Raw genomic sequence first — 9,072 nt, 5'->3', positions numbered from 1 at the left:
TTTTTACGCACACTTGCTCTCGCATTGTACGAGGAGAGAGGAAGATCTTCACTATCACTTAGTAACTCGAACGAATTTCTGGTTTCTACCGTCACATTGTTGTTGCCAATATTGTGACGTATTGTTGATGCTTTGGCGGTCTTCCACGTCGCTTTTTACCACGATCCATGACGATGGATCGGGTGAGCGATTTTTTTTTAAAGCTCGGCAATGTAGTGCCTTGTTCTGCACGGACACTAACACTGTTACAACTCTGAACGATTTGTATACGCCACTCGAGCTCCGCAAACAAAAAAAATGATGACAAATATGAGTGAAATTAATTAATTTTGTATGGAAATATAATTTTCTAAAACGAGATAGTAATCTAAATCTTCAATCATCAAATAAAACATTTTATAATAAACAGCTAAACGATGTGACTTTTGAGAAATAATAGTACAAAAATAATTTAAAAAAAGAATTAGTAAAATTGATTTTTTTTTTGAGAGAATTTTTGTAAGTTTACTTTGGTTATACTCTAAAACCAATTCACACCGTCACCATTTCATTTGTAAATGTGTAACCTGCTCAGAAGAGTTTACTCGCTTCGATCAATGTGCATCATTTCCTTAAAAGAATCATAATGTCATCTCTTAAATAAAACACATCACATTCAAATCACCAGCAATATCACCTGTTGCTTCCAAAAGCACCAGATCATCGGAATCCATTATCAACAGGTATGGTAACACGCTAGAGTGCGCATGAGCGACTCCATCACCGTCAAGCGGACGGTTTCCATGGCGCGAATCAATGTACAAACAAATCGTAGCGAAAACTTCCTGCCGATAAAAAACAATCACAAACGTCTTGACTGCTGGTGCAGTGGAAGTTTTTTCTTTGTGGTTTGCCAAATCCCATCGCAATGGACATATCCACCAAACCCGTATTTTCGTTCTCCCTCAACTACAAAGTGTTCGACAAGCTGGTGACCTGCGGGAAGTACGACGGGATCCATTCCTGTTTGACCATGGTCACAACGGCGGACAAGGTAGGAGCTTGCCTTTGCGCACCCTATGCTATGTGTGTGATGGTAGTGTGACCCTCGGCCAAAAGGAGACTCGTGAAAACTAGTTCACCGTCTGTGTACCAAAACCGGAGAGTTGCGCTCGATTGCTGCGCACGCGCTTCGTTCACACTACCATCATCACGAATCGAAACGATCTTGAGTGTGATCGATTTCCGCTCTGCTGATTGTGCATGACTTTCCAACCCTCTCATCCACCTCTTCCACCCCGTCCGGACAGATTCTAATCCACACGCCCCACAAACGCTACGGGCTGCAAAACTCGAAGCTCTCGATTTCGGAAATCAAAAATGACATCGCACTGCTTAACATGAACTTTCGATACGGGCGATCGTGGCCGGGGGCGGGGAAGAAGGACGACGAACGCGACGTGCTGGTGATTGGAAGTCCTTCGCATGTGCTAGGTAGGTGGCCGTGTCGAGTGCAGCGACCGTTTTATAGAAAGTAACTTCAACTGCTGGATTGCAACCGTGTGGGTTGCATCGTTTTGCTTTCTGTCTGTCTGTTTTCAGCGTACCATGTGGATGAAAATTGTAACATGTTTCAGAGAGATTTCCACGAGGGCGTACGGTCTGCCGTGATCGGTGGCTACGCGCAAACCAACCGGGCAATACGCTGATCGTTGGCGGCAATGGTACGTATATGGGGCAATGTTTTGCATTTCAATGTATATTTTAACAGTCTACGAAATATTCAAATAACATATATTGTGTATTAGTGAAATAATTTAATTGCTCCTTTACATGTATGAACAATTGATACGACATAAATTATTATAAAAGCTATGGTTTCTAATATCAATAATATGGTTATCTAATACAACTCACAACATGCTTACTCCACCCAGGGTATAGTCGGTCAGTCATGACAGTATGCTGTTTGTGAATAAGATTTGAACCACGTCCTGCCTTGTAGGCGTCGGTGTGTTTATTTTTATTATTCTCCTAACATGGACTCTCGCTGTGACAATAATTGTAGAAATGGAAAAATAATCAATTTGGTCACTTAAAAAAAACTGGTTTAATTGAGATAAACCCGGCAATGGCAATAGATACTACGTAGCGAGATGCAGATCGTCTCCCTTGTGATCGTCTCTGCCCGTGGTTTGTGGTGAAAAAGGAAGAATTGTAAAGATGATTTTAGGAATTTATGTATATTATTCATGAAGATCGACCAGGAAGGACTGCTCATTTGAGAATTATATTAAGGCATAGAAGTTTCTAAAAAAATATTTTAAAGTTAATTTATGTTCTTTAATAATCATTCTAACCGGCAGTAATGCTGTAATTTACGTATTCTCGTTGTTAAAAAGTATGTATTTTAAGTAATCATTCAATATAAAGTCGATCGAAACATTTATTTTACACTAGAATATCATTATTAATCGCAACAGGGCTGCCTAGGTATGCTTTTTTACGCAATCACAAACAAAACTACCGGTCAAGTGGTTACGGGTGTGCTGGTCAAAAGAGTCCAAAATACAGCAAAGCAAATAATTCTATTTATGTTTGCAGCGGTCGTCCGAGGCTACAATCAGGAGGGCACCGAAGTGCTGTGGCTGATAACGTCTGGCAGCGTGGTTTCACTGCTGCTAATCGATATCGATAAGGACGGTCAAAATGAGGTAAGACATTATCACTGACACACACATTCTCACACACGCAGGCAAGCACCAAGCTTTGAAGTTGATGTATTACTAGAATTGAAGACATTTAAATCAAACAGAAGAAAAAAACGCCCCATCAAACGACTGTCAAACCTTTCGAATTCGAATTACCCAAATTACAGCTCATCACCGGCACGGATGATGGATGCATACGGATCTACAATAAGGAAGCGCTGCTGCACGAGTTTACCGAGGGCAACGAGATACAGAATCTGGTCGCCCTGCGCACCGACCAGTTTATGTACAGCGTCAAGAACGGCACGATCGGTGTGTTCGAGGAGAACGTGCGAATGTGGCGCATCAAGTCGAAGGCCCGCGCCACAGCGATGGCCACGTACGACATTCTGGGATGCGAGGCGAAGCAAATGATCGTCGGCTGGAAGAGTGGCAAGATCGATGTACGTGATCCCCGCACCGGGGACGTTTGGTTCCGGATGAAGATGAACGATTTCGTGTGCGGGATCGCTTGCAACGACTATCGGGGGATCGGGCTGCTGGATCTTGTCGTCGTGACGGCGGATGGAGAAAGTAAGGCCACGGGGATCGGGCGTGTGGATCGATGAGATCACACGATGAGACACGTGCTTCATGCCCTGTTTTCTCTCTCTCTCTCTCTCTTTTTGCTTTTCCGCCAGTAAGGGGATATACGACGCCAAGCGTCAACATGCTAACGTTGCACAACGTTGCCGATGAGGAAATGAACGCTCTGCTGACTCAGAAACAGAAACTGCTGCTCGAGCTGAAGCACTACGAAAACAACATCAAGTACAACAAGGAAATCCTGAGCAACACGAGCGAAAGCAATCTGGTGCAGAGTGTGCCGGACAACGTCGGCATCATACCGTCCAACACGCGGCTACAGATCGGCATTTCCACCAGCTACGATAGCAACGATATGAACATCGACATCACCGTGTCGACCAACAACTCGACCACGATTCGTGTCGTGTTGATCTTTGCTGATCAGCTGTTCAAGGAGGAAACGCTGATCGCGCACCTGACGAAGGACGTTTCGCGCATACTGATACCGCTCAAGACGCTCAAGGACAATGCGCAGGACATTCACATCAAAGCGTTCGTCGGCTACCCGAGCAGTGTGCAGTTTCACGTGTTTGAACTGACCCGTCAGCTGCCCAAGTTTGCGATGTACACCATACCGCACAATCTGACCGGGTCACCGAAGAGTGTGTGTAAGTATGCCGCTTACGTTATGTGTGCAGTTTTGTTTTTTTACGCGCTTAGTCACCCGGTATTTGTAGATGAAGTGAAGATCATCTGATTATTTTAAACCGCCAACACGTGCTTGCATGCATAAGTCATCGACATTCGACCCCAAAACCGAATGCCCGAACCAGTTTTGCTGTGTGGTGTGGTGGTGGTGCTGGATGGAAAACTGTGATTTGTGTTGTACGCCTTAACCGTTCGTACGGATGCAGTGCTAAAGCCCAGTGATGGATTCCTTTTTCGGCTTCGATACCAGTCTGCCGGGTGAGAACGACGAGGAGTAGGAGGAGGAGGAAGCTCGCCGATTCTTCCAGGCAGCACCGCGGCGCACCGCCGAACTGCATTCGCCGCTGCAGCGGCGCCGATGCAAAGAAGACATCTCGGACGAGGAGGAGTATGACGCCCTGAATGACGAAACGTTCGGTGCGGCGGACAAGGGCGACTGGAAGGACATCCACGAGCATCTCGTGCGGCTGGAAAGTTGCAGGAATGGGGGGCGAACCGGTTCCTTCCTTGGGGAGGATGAGGACGACGGGGGCAGCAGCGACAACAACAACAGCGAGAGCGGCCGTAGCAGTGTGGTGGCCCAAAGCATTGGCGATGAGTTCGCGAACAAGCTATGGCTGGATCCGAGCATCTGGGGTAGCCCGGCGAAGGTTCCGGCTCCGGTGCAGCCACCGTACAGCGATTATAGGCCCAGCGGTACGCCATTTTCTGCCCTGCCACCACAGCAGAGCGCCTTTCGACCACCGGAACCGGCGCATCCGATCGGGGGAGGTGGCCTGCCGCCAAAACCGCCTCCCTCACTGCCACCGGGCTTGTTTCCACCCATGAAGATGCTGTCAGTGGAGGACATTGAACGAACCATCATCCAGCATCAGCATCAGCAAAATCAGCATCAAAGTATGCTGCAAAAGCAAATGTCACAGCAGCAGCAGCAGCAACAACAACAACACCAACTCCATTACCATCACAACCAATTTCACCAGCAGCAGCAGCAGCAGACACTGCAACCATTCCGCACACCGGCACCGGTCCCGGCCCAACCACCACCACCAGTGAAAGCTCGCGATCATTTCACACCCGCCAAGGAGGTAAAGAGTATGCAGCCGCCGATCCCGATGATCTCCTCGCCAGTAGCAGCACCACCGTTACGGGTACCACCGGCGCTGCTCACCCCGCCGCTTTCGCTGCTGGGCGCCCGAAACGCCGGCCCCGCTGCCCTGTTCCCGCCCGGACCGTCGCAGGATGCTGAACAACGCGAACCGTCTTCCGCTTGGTTTGCTGCCGTACAACATGCTAGCCGCCCGACCGTACTCGACCCCGATCAACAACCTGGCGATGCATCCGGCATTCCCGCAGCGCTGCTCGTACGGTTCCCCGCTGCAAGGGTTTCTGGGTGGCCCCGGCCCGGTACAGATGGGTCCGCCACCGCCGCTACCTCCTCGCCATCCGGGACCAGCGCCGGGTGGGCCGCCGCCATTTTTGATGCAGCGCAGCCCGACGCCCCTGCCGACGAACCAGTTCAACCAGCGGCTGGTGCAGGAAATTCAACAAAACCATCCGCTGCTCGCGTTCAACCGACAGCTCGCTGCGGCCAGCACGCTCAGCGTTTGCGGCAATGGCGTGAACAAAGCAGCCCCGCTAGTAGCCCTGCCAAGGGCGGGTTTTATGAAGCAGCAGCACCATTTCCAGCAGCAGCAGCAGCAACGATCCCGAGTAGGCAATGGAATGCCATCGAGCACTGCAGGCGGCGGGCAGCCAGAGGAGCGCGATGAGTACGCAAACATGATGAGCAATCGCAACAAGCAGTGGCTAATCGGGATAAAGCTGACGCAGCTCAACTCGGACGCACCCTACTTTAACGATTACTATTTCACCGTGTACAAGCAGCGGCTGGCAGCGGCGAAGGGCGAGGGCGATAATAGGATCTATCGCGAAAATCAGCTCAACCATCCGTTCACCCAGCCGGAGGAGCATGCCCAGCTGCTGTTACTGTCGCTGCTGTCGAAGAACGGCAAGAGCGGGCTGCTCGGCACGAACCGCGAACGTCGCAGTTCCGAATCCCGCTCCAACCCGAACGGCGGTAGCGAGGGAAAGGATGGCTCAGCGCCGACGGGTGGTGGTCGAGCGTATACCCCGCTCCAATTTCAAAATTCGCTCGGCAAGCTGCAGTGCGGTAGTGTGATAGCGCCGCGAAAGCTCATCGACGCCGACGTGATGGGCAGCAACCAGCTGAACGGAAATGGCGTGCCGGCACTTGAACCGCCGCCCGCCGCTATCCAGCGCAAAGCTCGCCATGTGCTGCTGCTTATCGAGACGCTGTACAAGTTGGTGCTCAAGCTGGAAGATCTCGGCAATCCCGTTGCGATCGAAGCGATGAAAGCGCTGCGCGAAAAGAAAATGCGCAAGCGAACCAGCAGCACCGGCAGCGGCAGCGGTGTGGCGTGTTTGTCAGAAGCGGGCGCCAAGATTGGCAACGCATTGATAATTAATCCGAATTGGTAATTTAATGATAGTCACGTAAGATGATTTAACCAACAAATCCCGTTAATGTCGATACTAAGCTTCGGTTTTTTTAAATTTAATTTAATTGCTCTCAATCTGCTTTTCAATAAGCGAAATATTGCGATATTACCATATACATTTTAATGTGAAAATCTAGAGAAGACTAGTTTTTAGCCTAACACACACCCACACACACAACCTCACACTTGTAAAGTGTGGCAAGGGAAGAACTGATACTGAGTTGTCGATGATCATTTAATGTTCCTTATTTATTAGGCTTTGCGTATGTAAAACACACGTGTGTGTGTAAAAGGGTAGCGTAAACTGAATTGCGTATACTCTGTCACACGCCGAAATGAATATATTCCATGCTCCTCTCCATATAAACCCCTGTGAACCGAATGGTATCGTTAGATATTGCTTTTGCAAACCGTGTTATATAGTCATTTAAGTTTGGGCACGACATATAAAGCCCCCCCCCCCTCTTACCTCCCGGTTAGGTTATTAGGTTATCCGCATGTCGTGCTCGTGCTGATATTTAATTTCGCCCATAGTGTTTCGCGCAAACAGAGCACGTGCGGTTTGAATAGGATTGCAAATCGATCGAATCGAACTCTTTAGTGTAGTGTAAGTTAGTTAACTGGCCAAGGATGACAGACTCGATGTGTACAATGTGGCAGGGGTTTCCCCAGGCGTTCTCATAGCTGTGGGACACTTTATTGACTCTTTCTTAAGTAAAATGTAACGGGAATTGGACTCTATAGCACCCTTGTTGGACATATCCAATAGGAATTTCCAACGAACCTTTCCAAAAAGGGTGCAATAGAGTCCAATTTCCGTCATGTGAAGTTCACTTCCCAATTAGAAAGAGTCAAGAAGTAGTGTCTCATAACTATAACCAGGCTAGAACCCCTGGAAAATCCTGTAAACTGCATTTGAGCCACTTTGTCACATCCATCCGCCCTCTACACAATTAAGCTTCACGTGCAATGAGAAATGGAAAGAGTAGCTGTAGACACTGTAAAAACTGTCCGTACCCGCTTACGGCACTATCAAACGAAACATTAAAACACATTCGTCTCTTCATTCAGTAGTACATAAATCTATAGATACATAATTTTATAGTTGAGTGCATTTACCTGAACTTGTTTTTAGACTAATCTTTCGATAGCTCTTTTTCACGTGTCCGTTGGTGTTTATCACTCACTGAACTTCTTTACACGATTACTTCTTTCCTTTTCAAATGTACTAGCTAGATGTACTATGGCACTGCAATTACTTTTCGGAAAACTTAAAACCTATTACACTACTCACTTGAATTGCTTTGATTTCTCTACCTACTTTCCAATATAAGAACGGTTAAAAAATGTGAAGAGAGCCAACATGCCAAGAAAGCTGTGTAAATGAGCATTTTAGGCTATAATCTTGAACATAAACTTAAACACTGAGCAGCATAAAAAAACTGCAATTGAGTTAAACTATCCATGTAAAAGCTCTGTAATTAAAAAGCAATCAAGCGCAAATTCCGAAACATGCGATAGAGAAAATGTGTCTAAGAAAAATGAACAAAAAAAGGAGATATCCACGATGGAATTGTCGAAAAAGAACAAACAAATAAATCGAACTAATTTTTTTTGGGTTTCTTTTGTTATGATGCTTATGAACGCGAGCAAAATGGGTCGTTAGTTTTTGTGTTTTTTAGCGTAGAATTATGGTGCAATATCACAATATTAAAGGAGGATTTGTTGTGATCATAGCAACATCGCTAGTTTAAACGAAGTGTAGTAGGCTTTATTGAAATAGAGAATAAATTAGTCTGCATTTTCTTTTCGTACGAACAAGAAGTTCCAACAGGATTTACGGAAAGAAGGTTAAAAGGAGATAAGGGTTATTTTATATAAATTCTAAATTATGTTTTTAATTTTCTTTACAGATACAACTTGAAACAAACCACGCCCCACGAACCACGATGGCCTCTTCCTCGTCCAGCAGCAGCAGCAGCAGCAGCAGAATGTCGGTGATGGACCGCGACCTCTGTCTGCTGCTGGTGGAGATGTCGTCCGAGAAGGTAACCGTGCGGCAGAAGGCGTTCAACAAGATGAGCACCATCCTGAACAACCGGGAGGACGATTTTCTCGACTACATGGCATCGGATGCGTTCGAGACGCAGTGGTGCGCGGTGCTGGATGCGGCTTACCACGGCATACAGAAGCAGAGCTACGCCATTACGACCCAGGTGCAGAGCAAGAACCACGACTACGTCGTGGTGCTGCACAAGCTCGTTGAGCTGGCGATGGATCGGGATGCGCCGCAGCTACCGCACAGCCAGCTGATCGGGTGCTTTGTGCGCGCGATCAACGATCAAGCGATGCGGGACAGTTTTGGTGTGTGTTTTCTGCACGTGCTGAACAAGTTCGTGCTGTGCTCCAAGTGGTGCCTAACGCCGGTGAGCTACGAGCACTGGAAAGGTAAGCAGAGGGGTGAAAAGGTTGATTTACTTTATTTAGTATTAAACGGGGATTTTTTTTGCAGAAATTCTGGACTGCTGTTTAGTGATGCTGGATACAGCGCACGTACCAAAGCACTTGGCGGCCAAGTCTCTCGC

At 47.5% G+C, this 9,072-nt stretch overlaps 1 pseudogene; it reads left to right on the top strand.

Moving 5' to 3' along the window:
* The first annotated feature begins 840 nt into the window (after positions 1-840).
* On the top strand, positions 841-8,848 carry LOC121602496 (annotated as a pseudogene).
* Positions 8,849-9,072: the final 224 nt, after the last annotated feature.

This window comes from Anopheles merus, unplaced genomic scaffold, assembly GCF_017562075.2.
Source record: "Anopheles merus strain MAF unplaced genomic scaffold, AmerM5.1 LNR4000476, whole genome shotgun sequence".
Taxonomy (NCBI): Eukaryota; Metazoa; Arthropoda; class Insecta; order Diptera; family Culicidae; genus Anopheles; species Anopheles merus.
The sequence above is the reverse complement of the archived record's forward strand: the minus strand, read 5'-3'. Positions and strand labels throughout refer to the sequence as shown.